Source organism: Salvelinus namaycush, chromosome 18 (assembly GCF_016432855.1).
Source record: "Salvelinus namaycush isolate Seneca chromosome 18, SaNama_1.0, whole genome shotgun sequence".
Lineage (NCBI taxonomy): Eukaryota > Metazoa > Chordata > Actinopteri > Salmoniformes > Salmonidae > Salvelinus > Salvelinus namaycush.
Genome location: NC_052324.1, coordinates 24,816,588 through 24,838,820, shown reverse-complemented (window position 1 = coordinate 24,838,820; position 22,233 = coordinate 24,816,588). Strand labels below are relative to the sequence as shown.

The 22,233-nt window shown below is 43.8% G+C and overlaps 1 pseudogene; it reads left to right on the top strand.

Moving 5' to 3' along the window:
- Positions 1–21,783, top strand: part of LOC120062885 — a 32,039-nt pseudogene extending 10,256 nt beyond the window's left edge.
- The last annotated feature ends 450 nt before the right edge of the window (positions 21,784–22,233 follow it).

Here is a 22,233-nt window from a genome sequence, read left to right as displayed (position 1 = left end):
TCTGGGCTTTCCTGCCCGTCGTACCAGCCCTGTGGAAACCAGCCTGCCACGCCACCCAACGCTACCTCCTGCAGCATCTGTCACTGCAATGCTGGCCCTGTCTGTCTGCGGCTCTGTACCCACACCAGACCTCTCTTTCCCTAGTCCTTTTCTCTCTTTATCACATCATGTAATTTCTCTCATTCCGCCAACCAACACAATGGAGGGAACTTCCGCCTGGCTGCCTGGCAGACATTTATTTGTGTTGAGATGGTCCCAAAGACGACGCATTTCCGAAAGCCTGACTACACCCCTCCGCAGTGTGTGACTGTACAGTACCAACCAGGACAGGCCAGGGCATCTCTCTCTCTGCCTGTGCGTGTGACAGGGAGCATGTGACATGTGGACCAGGATGTGGGTGACCTTTTGGGAGAGATGACGTTTTTCCCACCCTGGCAGGTTGCAGCTCTCAGAGAGCTGAGGTTCAAACAATGTGGAAGTCGAGGCACAGTGTCCAGTCTGTCGACTGCAGTCAAAATACCAAGACCTTGAGACTCACTGGGACTGGGAAATTGGCAGCAATAATAATATTTGTTATAGAGTTATATTTTGGTGGATGGACATCTTCCTCTGCACTCTCACCCAGTAGGGGGTAAAGGATGACCCACTGTGTCTACTCTGGGCGGCAGGTAGCCTAACGATTAGAGCATTGGGCCATTAACCGAAAGGTCGCTAGTTTTGATCCTGAGTCGACAAGGTGAAAAATGTGTCCATGTGCACTTGAGCAAGGCACTTAACCCGAATTGCTCCAGGGTTGCTGACGGTAATGGCAGACCCTGGCCTTAACCCTAACTGCTCTAGGGTTGCTGGCGGTAATGGCAGACCCTGGCCTTAACCCTAACTGCTCTAGGGTTGCTGACGGTAATGGCAGACCCTGGCCTTAACCCTAACTGCTCTAGGGTTGCTGGCGGTAATGGCAGACCCTGGCCTTAACCCTAACTGCTCTAGGGTTGCTGGCGGTAATGGCAGACCCTGGCCTTAACCCTAACTGCTCTAGGGTTGCTGACGGTAATGGCAGACCCTGGCCTTAACCCTAACTGCTCTAGGGTTGCTGGCGGTAATGGCAGACCCTGGCCTTAACCCTAACTGCTCTAGGGTTGCTGGCGGTAATGGCAGACCCTGGCCTTAACCCTAACTGCTCTAGGGTTGCTGGCGGTAATGGCAGACCCTGGCCTTAACCCTAACTGCTCTAGGGTTGCTGGCGGTAATGGCAGACCCTGGCCTTAACCCTAACTGCTCTAGGGTTGCTGGCGGTAATGGCAGACCATGGCCGGGCTCCCACTCTCCGAGGGCGTCTCAGGAAGAGTTGGGATATGCAAAAAACACATTTCCAATAGGAGAAACATAAGCACCCACCAAAATGATGTAATCAAATCAAGCTTTATTTATACAGCACATTTCAGATATGGAATGCAACGCAATGTGCTTCATAGAAATACAAGCTGAAATAATTTCTGCACAACGAACATAAGATTAAAAAAAACAAAAGAATAACACAAACTGAACAACTAACTATGAAAAGCAAAGCTAAACAGATGTTTAAATATGTCCACAGTTTCAGCCCAGCCCCCCTCAGGTTTTCTGGAAGGCTATTCCAGAGGCTTGGGTTATAATAATTAAAGGCTGCCTCTCCATGCCTCTTGGTCCTAGGTTTTTGGATAGTTGAAAGGCCAGTGCCAGAGGACCTGAGGGACCTACTGGGTACATAACTTAAAAGCATGTCTGACATGTATTGGGGTGCACATTCGTGGATTGATTTAAAAACCAATAGAAGAAACTTCAAATGAATTCTAAAACTAACAGGCAGCCAGTGGAGATACATTAAAACCGGTGTAATGTGTGCTCTCCGTCTGGTCTTGCTCAGTACCCACGCTGCAGCATTCTGTATGTTTTGCAGTTGACCAATGGCTTTCTTGGGTAGACCAGACAGGAGAGCATTAGAGTAGTCAAGCCTGCTTGTAATAAAAGCATGGGTAGTCTCTCTGTATCAGCCCGAGAGAGATGGCTGCACCTTGGTATTGTTCCTCAGGTAGTAAAAAGCTATTTTGGTCACATTCCTGTGTGATTTGAAATTTTGCTCAGAATCTAAAATAACACCTTGGTTTTTTTACCTGGTATTTTATTATCTTTATTGCCTGTCATTTAAAATGTGCAGCCTAGATTTTATCTCTGTGCTTTGGCTCCAACAATGAGTGCCGCAGTCTTGTCTTGATTTAGCTGGAGGAAGTTGTGAGCCATCAAAGTATTTAAGTCACTGATATAGTGTAATAATTGATCAGTGAAGCTAAAATTCTCTGGTGACATGTAAAGCTGTGTATCATCTGCATAGCAGTGAACATCGATGCTCTGCTTTCTGATAACTCTGCCAAAGGGTAAAATATATAAACCGAACAGTACCGGACCCAAAATCGAACCTTGTGTAACGCCACATGTGATATGTATGTTCTCTGAGTTATGTTCATCAAGGGCGACAAACTCTCTTGACCAGTTAAATAGGCCCTAAACCAATTTAGAAGTGGACCGAAGAGGCCAACCCACCTCTCCAGTCTGTCCAGAAGGAAAGCATGGTCAACAGTGTCGAATGCAGCACTTAAATCTAAAAGTACAAGGACAGAGAGCTGTTTGGTATCTGTGTTGGCTCTAAGATCATTTACCACTTTAACTAAGGCTGTCTCCGTGCTGTGGTGTGCACGAAAACCAGATTGGAATTTTTCAAAAGTACAGTTGGCACTTAAACAATTATTTAATGGTTTGAACACCATTTTTTCCAGAATTTTGTTTAGGAATGGACGGTTAGAGATTGGCTGAAAATTGCTAGGAGTTGAATAATCTAGATGACTTTTCTTCAGAATGTGATTCACCATAAGTTTTTAGTGCAGTGGGGAAAGTGCCTGTGAACAGGGAGTGATTAACAATAACCTGCAGTTCTTTAGATATGGAATTAAAAACAGTTTTTAAGAAAATGTAGTTCTTATCTCTGAAATATGACAAACTTATCACATGTAGATGTGGAGGAAAGTTCACAGGTTTGCGGGGGTAGGATTTATCATGCCATCAATGGTCGAGAAGAGCACTCAAATTATTTTGGATTTAATAGTGATGAAGTTAGAAAAGCCAGACTGGCAAATTTTTCTAATTGCCTTGTTATATATCCCAAGTTACTCTCTCAGAATATCATCATCGCCCTGCAACGACTCCACTTCTGCTCTGCCTTTCTGCAATTTCTCTTTAATTGATTAGTTTCCTCACTCATCCACATTTCTCTGTTTTGATTATTTTTCAACTTTACTGGATCTATGGCATCAATGGTTGCCTTTAATTTGCTATTAAAGTTATCAACTAAATCATCATAAGAGGAAGGCAGAATAGGTGGCGGAGTATTGTTCATACCCTCATTAAAATCTGTATCAACTTCAGAGGTAAGATAGCATTTCTTAATAATGCATTCAGTATTACCCTGTGCTATGGGCAACAAGGTAGTAAAAAATACACAGTGGTGATCAGATAAAACAACGTCAACAATAGAGGATATGTCAATAGGAAGACACTTGGTAATAACCAGGTCCAGAGTACGGCCGCGGTTATGGGTGCACCCAGTAACATGTTGGATAAAGTCCATAGAGCTCAAAAGATTCATACATTCAATGGCCTTTGTCAGTCTCTTTGTCAACATGAATATTAAATGTATTATTAGTATTATTATTGGTTCTAAGAGGAATATCATTTTTTTAACGTCTGATTACAACCTTACATTACTACCTTACAGTGTAGGCTACAGTCTGTGGGCTTTACCCTGGTGTTCTCATGCAGGGCAGTGAGTACATCCTCTCCTTTGAAGTGTGGCTGTCGGACTGTGGGAGTTATGAGTGGGCCTCTCTCCACTTCCCCAATGTGCCCTTTACACTACAGGTCAGACTGGGTCTGTGCCCTCAGTGGAGCTATGAAAGACTGTGGGTATGTCATGATTCTCCACCCTTTTCTCAGTGTGCACCTGCATTCTTCCCGTCATGGATTTAACAATGGCGGAAGCTAGTGATGCACCGATTACATTTTTAGCCGATATCGATATCCGATATCTGCTATTTAAAAATGATGCGGCCTTAAGCATTCTAGTACAGTTAACACACAAACACATGGACGCAGCCGTCTAAGGCACTGCATCTCAGTGCGAGAGGCGTCACTACAGTCCCGAATCCCGAATGGTTCGAATCCAGGCTGTATCACATCCGGCTATGATTGGGAGTCCCATAGGGCGGCGCACAATTGGCCCAGCGTCGTTAACTGACTTGCCTAGTTAAATAAAGGTTACACACACACCACACTGATCAAAAAGTTATTTTGTTGGGATTTACGTGGGTCCCCATTACCAGTAAAACATAATCAAAACCTATTTCTTTCACTTACTTGCAGTTTCGTTGTTCATTTGTTCAGTCGTTTCATTCTCAACCAGGATTCTCATACTATGGAACGGCGTTTGGGTCTTTGCATGTCAAATAACACTATTTGACGTGTCAAATTAGCTTGTTGACCAATCAGGACCTGAATATGACTGCACATCACAATAATTTAACGCGTTCATAAAAATGTTTACGTAGTTATTACACATTGATTACACTATCACTTGTATTTCATATGTCACAATGATTCATTGATACGCATGCTATGATGCTGGTAAAGTTGTCTCGCGCACCTACAGTGCTGGTCAGAAAAGAAAGCTAGCTAGCTCATAGATGCAAACAATGTTCTTCCCCAAAAACATAGCTAAACAACAATCTGTTTCAGTAGCTATAGTTAGCTAGCTAACTATATAGCTAGGTATCGTCATCTAAAATAACCCTAATTTATAACACAATTCTTATTTGATTAATGGTGGTCGAACCCATCAATGTGAAGCTAGCCATAATAAGGATTAGCCACAATAGTGGACTTTGCGGCTAGCATTTAAAATTAAAGTATGTAAAAGACAGTGATACAAATAGTAGAATTATGACATAATTGAATAATACAACCAGGCTGGTTGTATTGGTGCTAGCTAGGTACCAAGCTAAAGCTAGCTACCCCTGAAGTTGCGGTCGAACAAATATTGCTTTATTACCTACGCGGTATTGTAAACACATTGTTCATGGCCGGTGTTTGCAGACTTTTTTGTACAGCTTTGACAGTGCTACTGACAGTAGTGGTGGCACTTGCAAATTCAGAACACACAACATTCTATAATAGACCTGTGTTATTTGACGTGTCAAATTTAAAAGCTTATTTAACGCGTCAAATAGTGTTTGACATGTATCTTTTTTGACACGCGAAGACCCAAATGGCGTTCCATAGTATGTCGTGAAGCTAATAGCAGTGACGCTATTACTGTGTAACACCGGTAGGGCAACATATGTACCGGTGCTCGACCAGTTGGCTCAAGCCAACATCACCCACGACAGAGAACTGTTGATTGTCAAGGGCAATGAATTTTATTATCTTGGTGTTAATGGATTTTGCCTTTGAGTTGTCTCGCTGAAATTTTGTTACTCTTTCAAATGACTGCTCAACATGTTGACTGCTCGAGCCACACAGCAGACATTGTGGGCTAGGTGAGGAATGCTGTGTTTCACGTGTAGCGCAAAAATGTACGTTGCGTCATTACATCATGTACCTACGTTATATAGGTATGCACATCAGCTTTGACATCGGTTTTGCATATCGTCGTTAAACTAGACATTGGGCCGATACCGATGTTGGCATTTTTAGCTAATATCGGCCGATTCTGATATGTTCACCAATATATCGTGCATCCCTAGTGGAGACTCCCTCTAACCAATGATTACACTTGCAGTGATTCATGCTTTTAAATCAACTGATGGGAAGTGTGCAAGTGCAAACTTTAGGGAAAGGGTGGAGAATCAGAACTCAGAAAGTGAGCTTCTCTGAGGGAGGGAGTCGTGGCTGTTGGTGGTGGTGGTGGGACTGCCTGTTCCAGTCCTCTAGCTATAGCTAGGCTACATCCTTCTCCATGCACAGCTTCCACAGCCTGACCTTCCTCAGGGCCACACCTTGGCCAGTTGGCCAATAGCACAGATGCGGAAACAGCCTATTTCCTCTAGGTGTACCATGTTACTTTTCTCTCCTACTTATGTCTGTTGCCCCCAACACCTTTTCTTTCTCAAATTTTGAGGGACACCGAAAGAGGTTGAAGTCTGTATGATGGTGTCAGGGGTTGGTATATGCCTCCATATGAACTGAAGTGCTAAGATGTGAAGCCTCAGAGTCTCCTCACACTCTGACAAACAGAAAAGTATCTCTGAGCCAAAGTACAGAATCTCATTCAATCATATCTCTTATTCTCATTTTAGGCCTTTGAACAGAATGCCTTCTCAGAAACCCCTTTTTCTAGACAAAATAATACATTTCCCAAAAAGTCATTATTTCTGACTTCCTTCTCTTGTCTTTGTTCACTTGATCGATTTGATAAACCGCCATGTATAGTAGTTGGTCTCATTTCAAGTCGTGCCAGAAAACTTGTTGTGGCTAATTAGCTGGTGGGTTCTTGAGATTTCCTCTGTGTGCCACAATAGTCTTTGTTCAGCGTGGTCCTATCAGGCCTGCCTGTCATTGGCTCTCATTGCCCATTATGTGTGGCTCCACACTCACTGAAGGCTCTTATCAGGAGAACCTCTGTTGTTCTGTCTCACCACACAATGGATCAGTGGCGCTCCAACAGTCTCCAATCATAGACGGAGAAACCTAGAAAGGCAGGAAATGCCAGACTAGAGTGGCTCTTGTAGTCTACTCTATACATAGAGAGAGCAGAGTGGACACTAGTCTAGGATAGCCCACCTGACTCCAGTCTCAGTGGTGGTTGGTAGAACTGGGCTGTGATTTGGTAGAACTGTGCTGTGATACCAAAGACCTAAGAACAACCTTTTTTGTAAATGCAACTTGCTATAGTGTCTATGGAGACGGACGGCAAGATGAGCGAGCATCGACAGCATCAGTCAACTGTCCTGCAGGAAGTGGGAGAAATAACACCCAGGGCTCCAAGTGGCTGATGGGATCCTCCCTATCCCCCGCCTGCTCATTATTCACTCCCCGCCAAAAGACAAGCCACCCTCCCTTGCTCCCTCTCTCTTAGCTTTTCATGTGTTTTCTTTTCTAATTCCTGGATAAGATCTCTCTGTTGGATGAAGAGTAGCAGGACCTGCCTTAAACGTAAACCCGCTAGCGTGCCAACTGAATGGTATGTGTTATGAACACTGAGCAGTCAGAGTTTTTCTAAGAATCCAAGATTCCTGTACCCTCCCCTCTTTATCAATGTGTAATGTAATATTAAGTGTCTGACTGTTTTCCTCTGCTTGACCATAGGCAGAGCTCCTGAAACCAAAACTCTCAACCTGGAGAAAGTTGGCTTCAAGCTCAGCAAGGAGTCTGGGAAAATAATTGTGGCTGCCGACGAATCCACATCCGTGCCGAACATCTACGCTTTCGGTAGGTAGGTGTTGATCATGTCCGTCATCCTAACAGTGTACTCACCCAGCCTTACAATGCCAACATGAACCTCTTCAGGAATGTATGGACATCTGAAATAAAACCTACAGTTGCCCAAATAAGCCTACCAAGGTGACGCTGTAGGAAAGAAACGTACGGTGTGCAAGAAGTTGAAGTGGTACTGTAGTTCACTCTTCAATCCCAAATGAATGCGCTAGATGGGCACCATATCATTTTAGATGTTGCTTGTTTTTAAATTTGAGATTTAGTCATGAAGCTGGATCTATACAAATGATTTTTGTGCCTCTAACTTTATTCATTATTCACGATTCATTCAAGATTATCCACATTAATGTATAAGTGATTAGAAATATATTCCTAAAATAAGTGACTCAACAATGACACAATACATTATTTAGCATTCATTTCTATTGGGCACAAAATAATCTGAAACACAAACAGAAAACGCATCCAACAAGTTTGTAGAGTCACAACCTTGATGTAATCTTTGTGTGCTTGGAATATGGGACCAAATACCTCACCTTTGACTACTTTAATACACATAAGTGAATTTTCCCAATACTTGTTGTCCCCTCAAATTAAAGCTGGCAGTCTGCACTTCAATCTCAGTCATTGTATCATTTTAAATCCAGTGCTGGAGTACTTAGCCAAAACAACAACAACATGTTTCACTGTCCCAATACTTTTGGAGCTCACTGCAGCTGGATCTACACAACAGAGATCTCCTTTCTAACTACTGTACTGCTGTTTCACAATACACTGTCTACTTGTATTAAATGTCAGTCCTGTCTTTTAATTTGGCCAGCTGTGGGTTTCCTAACTAAAACAGGCCTCTACAGACTTAGTTTGACACAGACCTTTGATGAGTCACTCTTAGTCCTGATGTCTTGTCATCTTTTCACAAAGTGGGAGACTTTTTAAAAGGGGGTGGATTGATATTAATTCGATATGTCCAAACGGAGCACCTTTTTGTGTTGAGACGTTGAAGAGCACTTGGCACTGCCAAGAAACGCATATCTATGACGCAGATCGGGATGCTGTGTAAACACAGGTACTCAAATATCACCACACACACATTCAGACAAACGCACGAACACACACGCTCACCTCCAGTGCCAGAGGAGCTGTCTTGGACAACAGGATGTGCAACAGTGGTGGTAATCAAACAGGTTGCTGATGACTTAAGTCATGCTTTCAGAGAGGATTCACCCTGCAGCTCTGCAGTTTTCTCTATTGTTAGAGTATTTCAATGTTTTTCTAGAGGACATTTATCTGGCGTAGATCCAGACCCACAGTTTGCAATCCAAATGGCATCCTATTCCCTATATAGTGCACTACTTTTGACCAGAGTCCTATGGGAATAGAGTGCCATTTGGGACACATCCACAGCGGCAGGTAGCCTAGTGGTTAGAGCGTTGGACTAGTAACCGAAAGGTTGTAAGATTGAATCCCCGCACTGGCAAGGTAAAACGCTGCCATTCTGCCCCTGAACAAGGCAGTTAAGACTGTTCCTAGACCATCATTGAAAATAAGAATTTGTTCTTAAATTAACTGACTTGCCTGGTTAAATAAATAAAATATTCTAATCCTTGTCAGTACATTACAGTTCAGTGAGAAGCAGCATGTTGTTAACAATCAGTTGGAGTGGGGAAGATTCTTGAGAGAATACAAAAGCTATGATTGTTTTTCAATGTGCTAAGCAATTTAGAAACCTTTAGTCAATGCCATTGTAATGATTGTGTGTTCAAGACTGTACTCCTTTATTCTGAATGCAATTCTGCAAGTTAACAAAATGTTAACAAAATTGCACTTAGAACTTGCGCTATGAATCTGCACTTACCCTGCCTATTCACATACAGAACACACACACACAGCACCCACACACATACAGCACACACACACACACACACACACACATACCGCACACACAACACACGCACACATTACTGCAAACATACTGCACACACGCACACATACTGCGCACACACGCACACACATACTGCGCACACACGCACACATATACAGCACACACACACACACATCTACAGCACACACACACACACACACACACACATATACAGCACACACACACACAGCACACATACAGCACACACACATACAGCACACACACATACAGCACACACACATACAGCACACACACATACAGCACACACATACAGCACACACATACAGCACACACATACAGAACACACACATACAGAACACACACACACACACACATACAGAACACACACACACACACATACAGAACACACACACACACATACAGAACACACACACACACACACATACATACAGAACACACACACATACATACAGAACACACACACATACATACAGAACACACACACACACACATACAGAACACACACACACACACATACAGAACACACACACACACATACAGAACACACACACACACATACAGAACACACACACAGAACACACACACATACATATAGAACACACACATACAGCACCCACACACACATACAGCACACACACACACACACATACCGCACACACAACACACGCACACATACTGCAAACATACTGCACACATGCACACATACTGCACACACACACACACACATATACAGCGCACACACACACACACACACACACACACACACACACACACACACACATACAGAACACACACACATACAGAACACACACACATACAGAACACATACAGAACACATACAGAACACACACACACACATACAGAACACACACACACACACACACACACATACAGAACACATACAGAACACACACACACACACACACACACACACACATACAGAACACACACACACATACAGAACACACACACACATACAGAACACACACACACACATACAGAACACATACAGAACACACACATACAGAACACATACAGAACACACACATACAGAACACATACAGAACACACACCACACACACATACAGAACACCACGCACATACAGAACACACACCACGCACATACAGAACACACACCACGCACATACAGAACACACACCACGCACATACAGAACACACACCACGCACATACAGAACACACACCACGCACATACAGAACACACACCTACAGAACACACACCTACAGAACACACACCTACAGAACACACACATACAGAACACACACCACACACATACAGCACACGCATACCGCACATACAGTACACGCCACACACACACACACACACTGTACACTTAATAGACACACACACACTTACAGTACACACGCCATAGACACATACACACTCTGTACACACCATAGACTCATATACACATACACACATACAGTACACAGACACACACACTGTACACGCTAGAGGTCGACCGATTAATCGGAATGGACGATTTTAATTAGGGCCAATTTCAAGTTTTCATAACAATCGTAAATCGGTATCACACACACACACACACACACACACACACACACACACACACACACACACACACACACACACACACACACACACACACACAGTACACGCCATAGACACAAATACACACACACTCTATACACGCCATAGACACATACAGTACACACACACACACACACAGTACACGCCACACACACACACACACAGTACACTCCATAGACACACACACACATACAGTACACACACCATAGACACACACAGTACACGCCATAGACACACACAGTACACGCCATAGACACACACACACACACAGTACACGCCATAGACACATACACGTACAGTAGACACACACAGTACACGCCATACATAAACACAGTACACACCATAGACACACACATACATACATACAGTACACGCCACACACACACTCTATACACGCCATAGACACATACAGTACACACACACACACACACACACACAGTACACGCCACACACACACACACACACAGTACACTCCATAGACACACACACACATACAGTACACACACCATAGACACACACAGTACACGCCATAGACACACACAGTACACGCCATAGACACACACACACACACAGTACACGCCATAGACACATACACGTACAGTAGACACACACAGTACACGCCATACATAAACACAGTACACACCATAGACACACACATACATACATACAGTACACGCCACACACACACATACAGTACACACACATACAGTACACGCCACACACACAGTACACACAAAGTACACGCCATAGACACACACACACACATACAGTAGACACACACAGTACACGCCATAGACACACACACACACACACACACGTACATGCCATAGACACACACACCACACACACGTACACGCCATAGACACACACACCACACACACAGTACACACGCCATAGACACACACCACATACAGCACACACACGTGTACAGCACACACAGACATACAACACACACACACACACACACATACAGCACACATACGTACACACACACACACACACACACACACACACACACACACACACACACACACACACACACACACACACAGTACACGCCATAGACACATAGACACATACAGTACACACACACACACACAGTGCACGCCACAGTACACACACACACATACACATACAGTAGACACAGACAGTACACGCCATAGACACACACATACATACATACATACAGTACACGCCACACACACAGTACACGCCATAGACACATACAGTACACACACATACAGTACACGCCACACACACACACAGTACACACCACGCTACACACACACACACAGTACACACACACAGTACACGCCATAGACACACTCACGTACAGTAGACACACACAGTAGACACACACAGTACACACCATAGACACACACAGTACACACACACACTATAGACACACACACACACGTACAGTAGACACACACAGTACACGCCACACACACAGTACACGCCATAGACACACACACACAGTACACGCCATAGACACACACATACAGTGGCATGCGAAAGTATTCACCCACCTTGGCATTTTTCCTATTTTGTTGCCTTATAACCTGGAATTAAAATGGATTTTTGTGGGGTTTGTGTCATTTGATTTACACAACGTGACTACCACTTTGAAGATGCAAAATCTTTTTTTATTGTGAAACAAACAAGATATAAGACAAAAAAACAGAACTTGAGCATGCATAACTATTCACCCCCCCAAAGTCAATACTTTGTAGAGACACCTTTTGCACCAATTACAGCTGCAAGTCTCTTGGGGTATGTCTCTATAAGCTTGGCACAACTAGCCACTGGGTATTTTGCCCATTCTTCATGGCAAAACTGCTCCAGCTCCTTCAAGTTGGATGGGTTCCACTTGTGTACAGCAATCTTTAAGTCATACCACAGATTCTCATTTGGATTGAGGTCTGGGCTTTGACTAGGCCATTCCAAGACATTTTAAATGTTTCCCCTTAAACCACTCGAGTGTTGCTTTAGCAGAATGCTTAGGGTCATTGTCCTGCTGGAAGGTGAACCTCCGTCCCAGTCTCAAATAAGACAAACAGGTTTCCCTCAAGAATCTCCCTGTATTTAGCGCCATCATTCCTTCAACTCTGACCAGTTTCCCAGTCCCTGCCGATAGAAAAACATCCCCACAGCATGATGCTGCCACCACCGTGCATGGTGGATGGTGTTCTTGGGGTAATGAGAGGTGTTGGGTTTGCTCCAGACATAGTGCTTTCCTTGATGGCTAAAAAGCTAAATTTTAGTCTCATCTGACCAGAGTACCTTCTTCCATATGTTTGGGAAGTCACCCACATGCCTTTTGGCAAACACCAAACGTGTTTGCTTATTTTTTTCTTTAAGCAATGGCTTTTTACTGGCCACTCTTCCGTACAGCCCAGCTCTGTGGAGTGTACGGCTTAAAGTGGTCCTATGGACAGATATTCCAATCTCCACTGTGGAGCTTTGCAGCTCCTTCAGGGTTATCTTTGGTCTCTTTGTTGCTTCTCTGATTAATGCCCTCCTTGCCCTGTTTGGAGAGCTCCTTGGTCTTCATGGTGCCCTTTGCTTGGTGTTGTTGCAGACTCTGGGGCCTTTCAGAACAGGTGTGTGTGTATATATACTGAGATCATGTGACCGATCATGTGACACTTAGATTGCACACAGGTGGACTTTATTTAACTAATTGTGTGACTTCTGAAGGTAATTGGTTGCACCAGATCTTATTTAGGGGCTTCATAGCAAAGGGGGTGAATACATATGCACGCACCACTTTTCCGTTTTTGATTTTTTTTTGTTATTCTTTAAATTTCACTTTACCAATTTGGATTGTTTTGTGTATGTCCATTTCATGAAATCCAAATAAAAATCCATTTAAATTACAGGTTGTAATGCAACAAAATTGGAAAAACGCCAAGGGGGATGAATACTTTTGCAATGCACTGTACAGTACACGCCATAGACACACTCATACAGTACACGCCATTTTTTCCTTTTTCCCCAACCCTAAACCTTAACTTTACTTGCAACCCTCACCTTAAACCCTAAGCCTAAAATAGCCTTTTTCCTTGTGGGGACCGGCGAAATGTCCCAAATTGTTTGAATGTTCCTTGTTTTATTATCCTTGTGAGGACTTCTGGACCCCACAAGAATAGTAAAATCTAAAACACACACACACCCCATAGGCACACACACACTACTCCATGATTTCCCCCCATCTCTCCACAGCTTCTCTGTATGAGACCTTTTGAAGCGTTTGTTTTCAGTTTCTGTGGAGTGTGATTTTAATACCTAGTAGTTCTTATGCAGCCTGGTCTGACTCATATGGTTTTAATGGTACACACTGCACGTCTGCACCCTTTTCCAAATGTTAATTCCAAAACTATTCATAATGACAGACATAATGCTTAAATGCCAATTGTTTGGGTTCTTCATCTCGTTCCTCTTTTTTTGTGGTCTTTTGTAGCTTTGTTCTGTGAGCACTTTATTGTGTTTATTGTAGATGTTGGAAGATACAGTAGGCGTCGTGACAGGCCTGCAGTATGGCTCTGCCTATCTATCCTGCTATAACTTTATTTGTTGTATCTAGGGTTGCAAATGGTCGGAAACTTTCCAGAAATTTTCCATGGGAAGTTAAGCCCAGGAATTTGGGGGAATTTTGCTTAAATTCATCAACAAAGTTAGCTTATAACAGTGAACCTTTTTTTGTGGGATACACATAAGCCAAATCTAGGTATTGTGGCATATTTTGGTTAAACTATCCCCAATTCAATGGAATTGCAACCCTCTGCATGCACAGTGCATTCTTCCATCACATGTGCAGTACACTCTTCCATCACATGTACAGCTGATTTTCAAGATCTTACACCCTATTGAGATGCTATTGAGCCCACACTACTACACTGTCTGAGCCAAGGACTACATGCTTTCTGGTAAGTTTTAATTATAATACTGGGTGGGGTGAATATATTTTTATATGACATACATGATTGATACATACACATTCAAGGTGTGTTTAAATCATTTCTAACTTAACAATTTCTGCTAGTTAGATTTTGCTACCAGGTGTGTTCTAACTTGCTTGAGCCTGCTAACTGAGGCATGTTAATTCACCTGTTTCCATACATGTTTCATTTTAATACATGTATCTTACAAAGGAGTTGCTTAATCTAACTGCTTAACTATTTATCTGTACATGGAATTGTATTTATGATTTTTTTTTACTCTTTTTATTTTTTCTCTAATCTTTACAGGAAAATGCCGCAGGCACTATCAGATGTGTGGGGACATTTCACTGCAGCTAATGTAGAAGGAAAAGCTGTGTACATTTGCAAATACTGTGCCAAATCATATGTGAAGAATGCAGCAAAGATGCAGAATCATCTGGCCAAGTGCATAAAGTTCCCTCAGTGCTCACAAGCAACCTCTGACAAAAGTCCCTCTACTTCTATTCGAGGTGAATATTATGAATCCGAAACCTTATCGATAGCAACAGCTCATGGTCCTCCTGGAATCAAAGTTTTTTGGGAGGAACGTAGTCAGAGAAATGCTGATGAGTGTCTTGCTCGAGCTGTGTATGCAACTGGTTCACCTCTGATGCTCACAGGCAATGTGTATTGGAAGAGATTTCTGAATGTTCTTTGCCCAGCATACACCCCTCCAACCTGACATGCTTTATCTAGTCATTTGCTGGATGAAGAGTTCAACAGAGTTCAAGTGAAGGTAAAGCAAATCATAGAGAAAGCAGACTGTGTTGCCATCATCTCTGATGGGTGGTCGAATGTTCATGGGCATTGAATAATTAACTACATCTCCACCCCTCAACCAGTATTCTACAAGAGCACAGACACACCGGTCTCTACATTGCAGATGAGCTGAAGGCAGTCGTCAATGACCTTGGACCACAGAAGGTATTTGCACTGGTGACAGACCATGCTGCGAACATGAAGGCTGCTTGGTCTAAAGTGGAGGAGTCCTACCCTCACATTACACCCATTGGCTGTGCTGCTCATGCATTGAATCTGCTCCTCAAGGACATCATGGCACTGAAAACAATGGATACACTCTACAAGAGAGTCAGGAAATGGTTAGGTTATGTGAGGGGTCATCAAGTTATAGCAGCAATCTACCTCACCAAGCAAAGTGAAAAAAATAATAGCACCACATTGAAGCTGCCCAGCAACACCTGTTGGGGTGGTGTTGTCATCATGTTTGACAGTCTCCTGGAGGGGAAGGAGTTTCTCCAAGAAATGGCCATATCATAGTCTGCTGATATGGACAGCACCATCAAGAGGTTCATCCTGGATGATTTATTTTGGGAGAGAGTGGTAAGCAGCCTGAAACTCCTGAAACCTATAGCAGTAGCCATTGCACGGATTGAGGGAGACAATGCCATCCTGTCTGATGTTCAGACTCTGCTTGCAGATGTAAGAGAAGAAATCCGTACTGCCGTGCCCATCACTGTTGCTCCAAGCAGAGGAAACTGCAGTTCTGAAATGCATCAAAAAGCATGAAGACTTCTGCCTGAAGCCCATACATGCCACAGCGTACATGTTGGACCCCAAGTCTGCTGGCAAGAGCATCCTGTCTGGTGCAGAGATCAACAAGGCCTCTGGTGTCATCACTACTGTGTCTCGCCACCTTGGCTTGGATGAGGGCAAGGTTCTTGGCAGTCTGGCAAAGTACACTTCCAAGCAAGGGCTTTGGGATGGCAATGCAATATGGCAGTCGTGCCAACATGTCTCATCAGTCACCTGGTGGAAGGGACTTTGGATCTGAGGCTCTTTCCCCTGTTGACTCCCTCATCCTCCAAATCCCACCAACATCAGCCGCCTCAGAGCGCAACTGGTCCTTGTTTGGGAACACACACACCAAAGCACGCAACAGGCTGACCAATACAAGGGTTGAAAAATTGGTGGCCATCCGGGCAAATTTTAGGCTTTGTGAGCCTGACAATGAGCCATCCTCAACAAGGTTGGAAAGTGACAGTGAAGATGAGGCCTCAGAGTCTGATGTTCAAGAGGTGGACATTGAGGAGGTCCAGGGAGAAGACATGGAAGCCTGAGAGGAAGACAGTCTAGAAACTAAAGCTTTGGTTATCATTTTACAGATGTATGTTGAAAATGTTTTTGGGAGATGTGATGGATCATTGGGGATCATTCAATATCCCCATTTGTTGTTCAGTGAAATCATCCCATGTGAAGAGTCAACTCATTTAAAGTTCAATTTGTAACTAAATAGTTTTTTTATTTCTATTGGAAGGATTTAATCATTTACAATTGTCTACTTATGATAAGGTTTATGTTTGTCTCCATATGGTAAATATATCCAATACAAAAAACATCTACATTTTAAATGGTATTAATATTTATTTGCATATTTCCGATAATTCCCACGGAAAGTTTCCACCTCCTGAATATTCCCACAAATGTGCAACCCTAGTTGTATCTCTGTCGGTCTCTGTCTGTCAGGCTGCCACCCCACTGGAGCACTGCTGTGTGGGGCTGTCTATCCTGATGGGACGTGATGTAACAAGACTTTGTGTGCTCTCTGATCGATTGTGTCTGTCACCCCTCTGGAGTATGGCTGTGTGGGCCTGTCAGAGGAGGAGGCTGAGAGCAGACATCCATCCAGGACTCCATCGAGGTACAGTAAACCTAATTCTAAACCACTAACATGGTAGCTGGTATTCTAACTTGGCCCATTTTAAGTGTTTTGGGTTTTAAGAAAATTTTTGAAAATGGTGGAGAAGCTTTCAGTTCTTACAGGATTGTGAATGCAGTTGTTCCTCTGTTTACTACTTTATACATGTATGCAAAGTCGTGTGTGTTTCGCTCTGTGTGTGTGCAGTGTGCCAGCTGCTAACACCTGCACCCAGAGAGCCCCAGCTCGTTGTAGAGTGATTTGTAGCTCCTGTGTGTGATTGACAGTTGAGCACAGGGCCTGATTGAGGTGTGTATTAGGTGCTGACAGGCGCTGTGTGATCTAAAGCACCGCAGCAGGAGCGGTGCACCATGGGTCCTGACAGCTGCCTGTGTGCATGGCCTGGCCTGCAACTTGTGTCGGCATGCTCGATGGCTCAATATAAAACACAGCATGAAACCAGGATCTCAAATGTACCTTTTTTTAAACAAGCAAAGTGTTGTGAAAGCATAGTATTGTAATACCAGGTTCTAGTGAACGATCTAAGATGTAAGGCCTACCTCCTAACACAAGCAAGTATTGTAAAATTCTTCTATGGACACAAACTCTGGTTTCACTTCGGTACTTCAATTTTTGACAGTAATTCTGTTGTAACGTCACAATAAGTGATGGCTTAATAACGTAAATGAATGATACTATACTGTGTATTGTTGGTGGACTAATGGACATGTATCTCTCTGTTCTATGTGTCCAGTTGTACCATGCCTTCTACAAGCTTCTGGAGTTTACTGTGGCTGAGAGATGCCAGCATGTATTACATTAAGGTCAGGACAGCTCTGAGTAGCGTTGCAAAATTCCTCTAACTTTCCCAAAATGTTCAGGGATTCCAAATGACCTGCTTATTCCCTCCTGTTTTCAGGAATTTTCCACCAGGATTCCTGGAGATCTGAATTTTGGGAAAGTTATGTTGATGCCTTACCTTTGATCATCCATCTGGCACATACTGGGTAGCCTATAGTGTAGTTTAATAGCCTTATTTTGCCTCTGGACTGTAGCCTGGAGGTTTGGGGTGGGGGGGGGTGTAATGTTGTTTCTTTCCCTGCCTCAGGTGGTGTGTGAGCGGGATGGAGATCAGAGGATTCTGGGCCTGCACTTCACCAGTTCGAACGCTGGAGAGGTCACTCAGGGCTTCGCTATGGGCTTCCAGTAAGTCAACAACTCTGCTAGATGGAGTTAGATAGGCACTCAGAATAGACGATAGTGTTCTGTTGTGGCAAGTTTTTAAGAAACTGCTAAAGTGCTTTTTAAAACATTGGGTCTAATGTAAATTACTTAAACTAACATATGTTGGATCTGTAGATTAATAATTAATCTACACATAATGAATGGACATTAGATGTCATGTAAGTTGTAGACACTAAATAAATGTGACTATATAGGTGACAAGGTGAGCCTTATCATTACAGCAGCAGAGGGATACTAATAAGAGAAACTTAAAGATGGGAGAATGTGTATTGCTGTCCGGACAGCTATATGAATGAGGTGTCTGTCTCTCTCCAGGTGTGGAGCCACCTTCACTCATCTGACAGAGACCGTAGTGATCCACCCCACCTGTGCCGAGGAGCTAACCAAAGTGAACGTCAGCAAGCGCTCAGGGCTGGACGCCACAGTTACCGGCTGCTGAGGTTAAGCACCCCCTTCTCTCAACACACTTGAGCACATGGGAAGGAACCTCTTCATAGAGACAGGGGAAAAAGTGACAGTGCTCTCCTAAATTCTACATAACAGTCCATGTAATCCTGTAGCTGCTCTCTCGATAAAATGTCTCTCAGTTCTACAGCGTTTCAGGGACAGTATTCATAGTCTCAGAGTAGGACTGCTGATCTAGGATCAGTTTTTCCTTCTAGGTACTATTGAATAAGATTATATGGACAGGGGGGACCTGATTCCAGATCAGCACTCCTACAATGAGACTCTTTATGAATACTAAGGCCCAGTTTCTCGTGCCTGACTATGTCGTATCATTGCAGGGACCTCCAGGTCATAGCTGTAATGCTATATGCAGGGAAAGCCAGATTTGTGTCAGGTTTGACTTGTGGCCTCATTAACCAGGAGATGGTTTATCCAATTTAGCCCCATAATGTAAGTATTCTCCTCTACTCCTTATCTGAAAGCCATAAGCAGTTCTAGATCCAGGTTAGTGAAACTTCCAGCCACAAGCATCGTCCTTTAAATAAACAGGCTCATAAATCAGGATTAGTGCCCATTCCAGTTTGTTGAAACAGGACTGTATAAGAGAGAGAGAAAGCCGTGCAACTAATGTTCCTGAAATATATTCTGCAAATATTGTTGTTTCTCCGCCTGTGCTTCCTGTTCATTGGTCTTGAGTGATACATGCGTTGCCCGGGCGACACTGATTGATGTTCTCATGGCCGTCGCCGCTGTGACACCACCCCGTTTCCCATGGACACACACAAACAGTCGGCGTGTAGCGCTGGGCCCAGCCGGAGCCTGGCCAGTGCTGCTGCCCCTCTCCAGCACTCTGACCCTCCCCCTCACCCCTCTAAACTCCAATGCACAAAGGAATACGGTGGGACTGCAATAACAGCCTCTGTCAGTCTGTGTGTGGGGATACCTTGGCCAGCAGTCTCTGGCAACCCAATCTCTCCCTCTATGGGAGAGATGGAGACTGAGGGAACTGCCTGGGCCGGGCCACAGGAGTGGAGGTACCTAACACTACCTAATGGTGGCGATATTGCCCTTTTTTCTTCCTTGCCGGTCAAGAAATGATAGGTTAGTGAAGTCTGTGTATGAAGAATAAGCCCTCATGCATTCAAGGTTCACATTTTAATCCTTTAATCCATATTTAAGATATCTGTAATTGAATAAATGTGGAGGCCATGGAGACTTTTGTAGTGCCAACTGATAACATTGTGTATTTACACGGCTGGCAGTTCAGCTCAGTCATCACCCTACCCTCTGAGAAGGCCATTTTGTTTATTTCACTTAAATGGCATTATACTGTTTTTTAATAGTCACATACATTCTGTCGTACTATTCAAGTCTTCAAACAATGTCAAGTATGTCTTTTTACACGAGTCCACTCTTCACCCAATCACCCTTTCCTATAACCACTGGAATCATAGAACTATGCAGTGCTGGACAAGTCATGCAGTTGAATTGAGTGGAGCAGAGTAGGGAGTGGTGGAGGTGAGGGGTCTAAGAGGAGGGAACTGGGCTGGTTTATTTATGTTTGAAGTCTAATCTGCCTGGCCTGATTAATGATCCTGACGAGGGGAGTGACAGCGCACAGCACGGGCGATGGAGGGAGAAATGGAAAGAGGGGAGAGATGGAGGAGAGAAGGGAGCAGCAGCGCTACCAGGTTTATATGGACCTGGGGTTGAGAGGGATGCAGCCAGGCCATGGGGAGGTAGAGGGGGGTATGGAGAAGGTGTAGAAGGAGGGGGGATTCCTGTGTGCTCTGTTCAGGGACGGGGTGCTGACTGAAGGACCCTGACCCCCGCTCGGCAGCAACAGCTTGACTCTATCACCCACAGAACAGCACAAAGTTAGCCCACATGCTCTTAGCTGCAAGGCTGGGGACATGCAAAACACTGACTAACTGTTGTATTTGCCATGGATAGATAAATAAGTAAATGTCTCTGCTTAACGAGGCACTCAGTCTAGAGACTAGGCTGCCTCTGAGCCCAAGGCTACATACAGATAATAATGTATTGTCTGTTTACGTTGTTTTTTATTTCTGACTGTCCTGTTTTTTCTGCGCAAATCCACAATTTTTAAAAAAAAAGTCAGAATCATATTTGTGGCTGAATTGTTTGCAATGTCTTTATTCATTGTTGTTGATATACAGACAGTGCCTTGGGTCTTGAATTGGACAACCGCGTCAGCCTTGCAGAACGTAATGCTTAGTTGCTCACTGGGGTCAGGGTTAAACTTTCAGGTCGCCAGCTAATGATGACTTGCACTAAAACCCACAACTGGGGAGGGCATGTCTGATGACACCTGGCGACCAACTTTAGTTACTGTAAATAGAGTAGCCTAATTTACAATGAAGCTTCGTACTGCATTATTTATGTGTAAAGGAAGGAATAAAATATGAGATTGCACTGATGACTCCCATTAAAATAATGATGTCCTCTGTGTGTGTCCATGTGCATGGGTGCCTTTGTCTGTGCCTGCGTCTGTGTGAGTGCGTGTATTTTGTCTGGGAGTCGGTCTCGCTGGTTGTTAGGTCAGTTCCTTGTCGGAGGCTGTGCAGTGAGTAGCACGTAGGGGTGGTCACACTGACCTCTCCCCAGCTCTGCTGACAGGCTCCTCTACTATGCAGCCCTGTCACTCAACCCTCTGCATCAACAATGGCACAAATTCCTCTGTGTTTGTTTGGTTAAGGACAGGGCTCTCACAAACCCAGAAACTCCTTAGGATCCCCAAACAGCTTCACCCCTGAACTGAGGCCTGTGTCAATCTGGAATCTGCCCTCAGACCACTAGCGATTAAAGTTAATTGAGTGGCTCAAGAATAGTGATATTGAACCCATTTTGCAACAGCAAAGGGGTTTGTGTTTTTATTTCCCTCAAAAA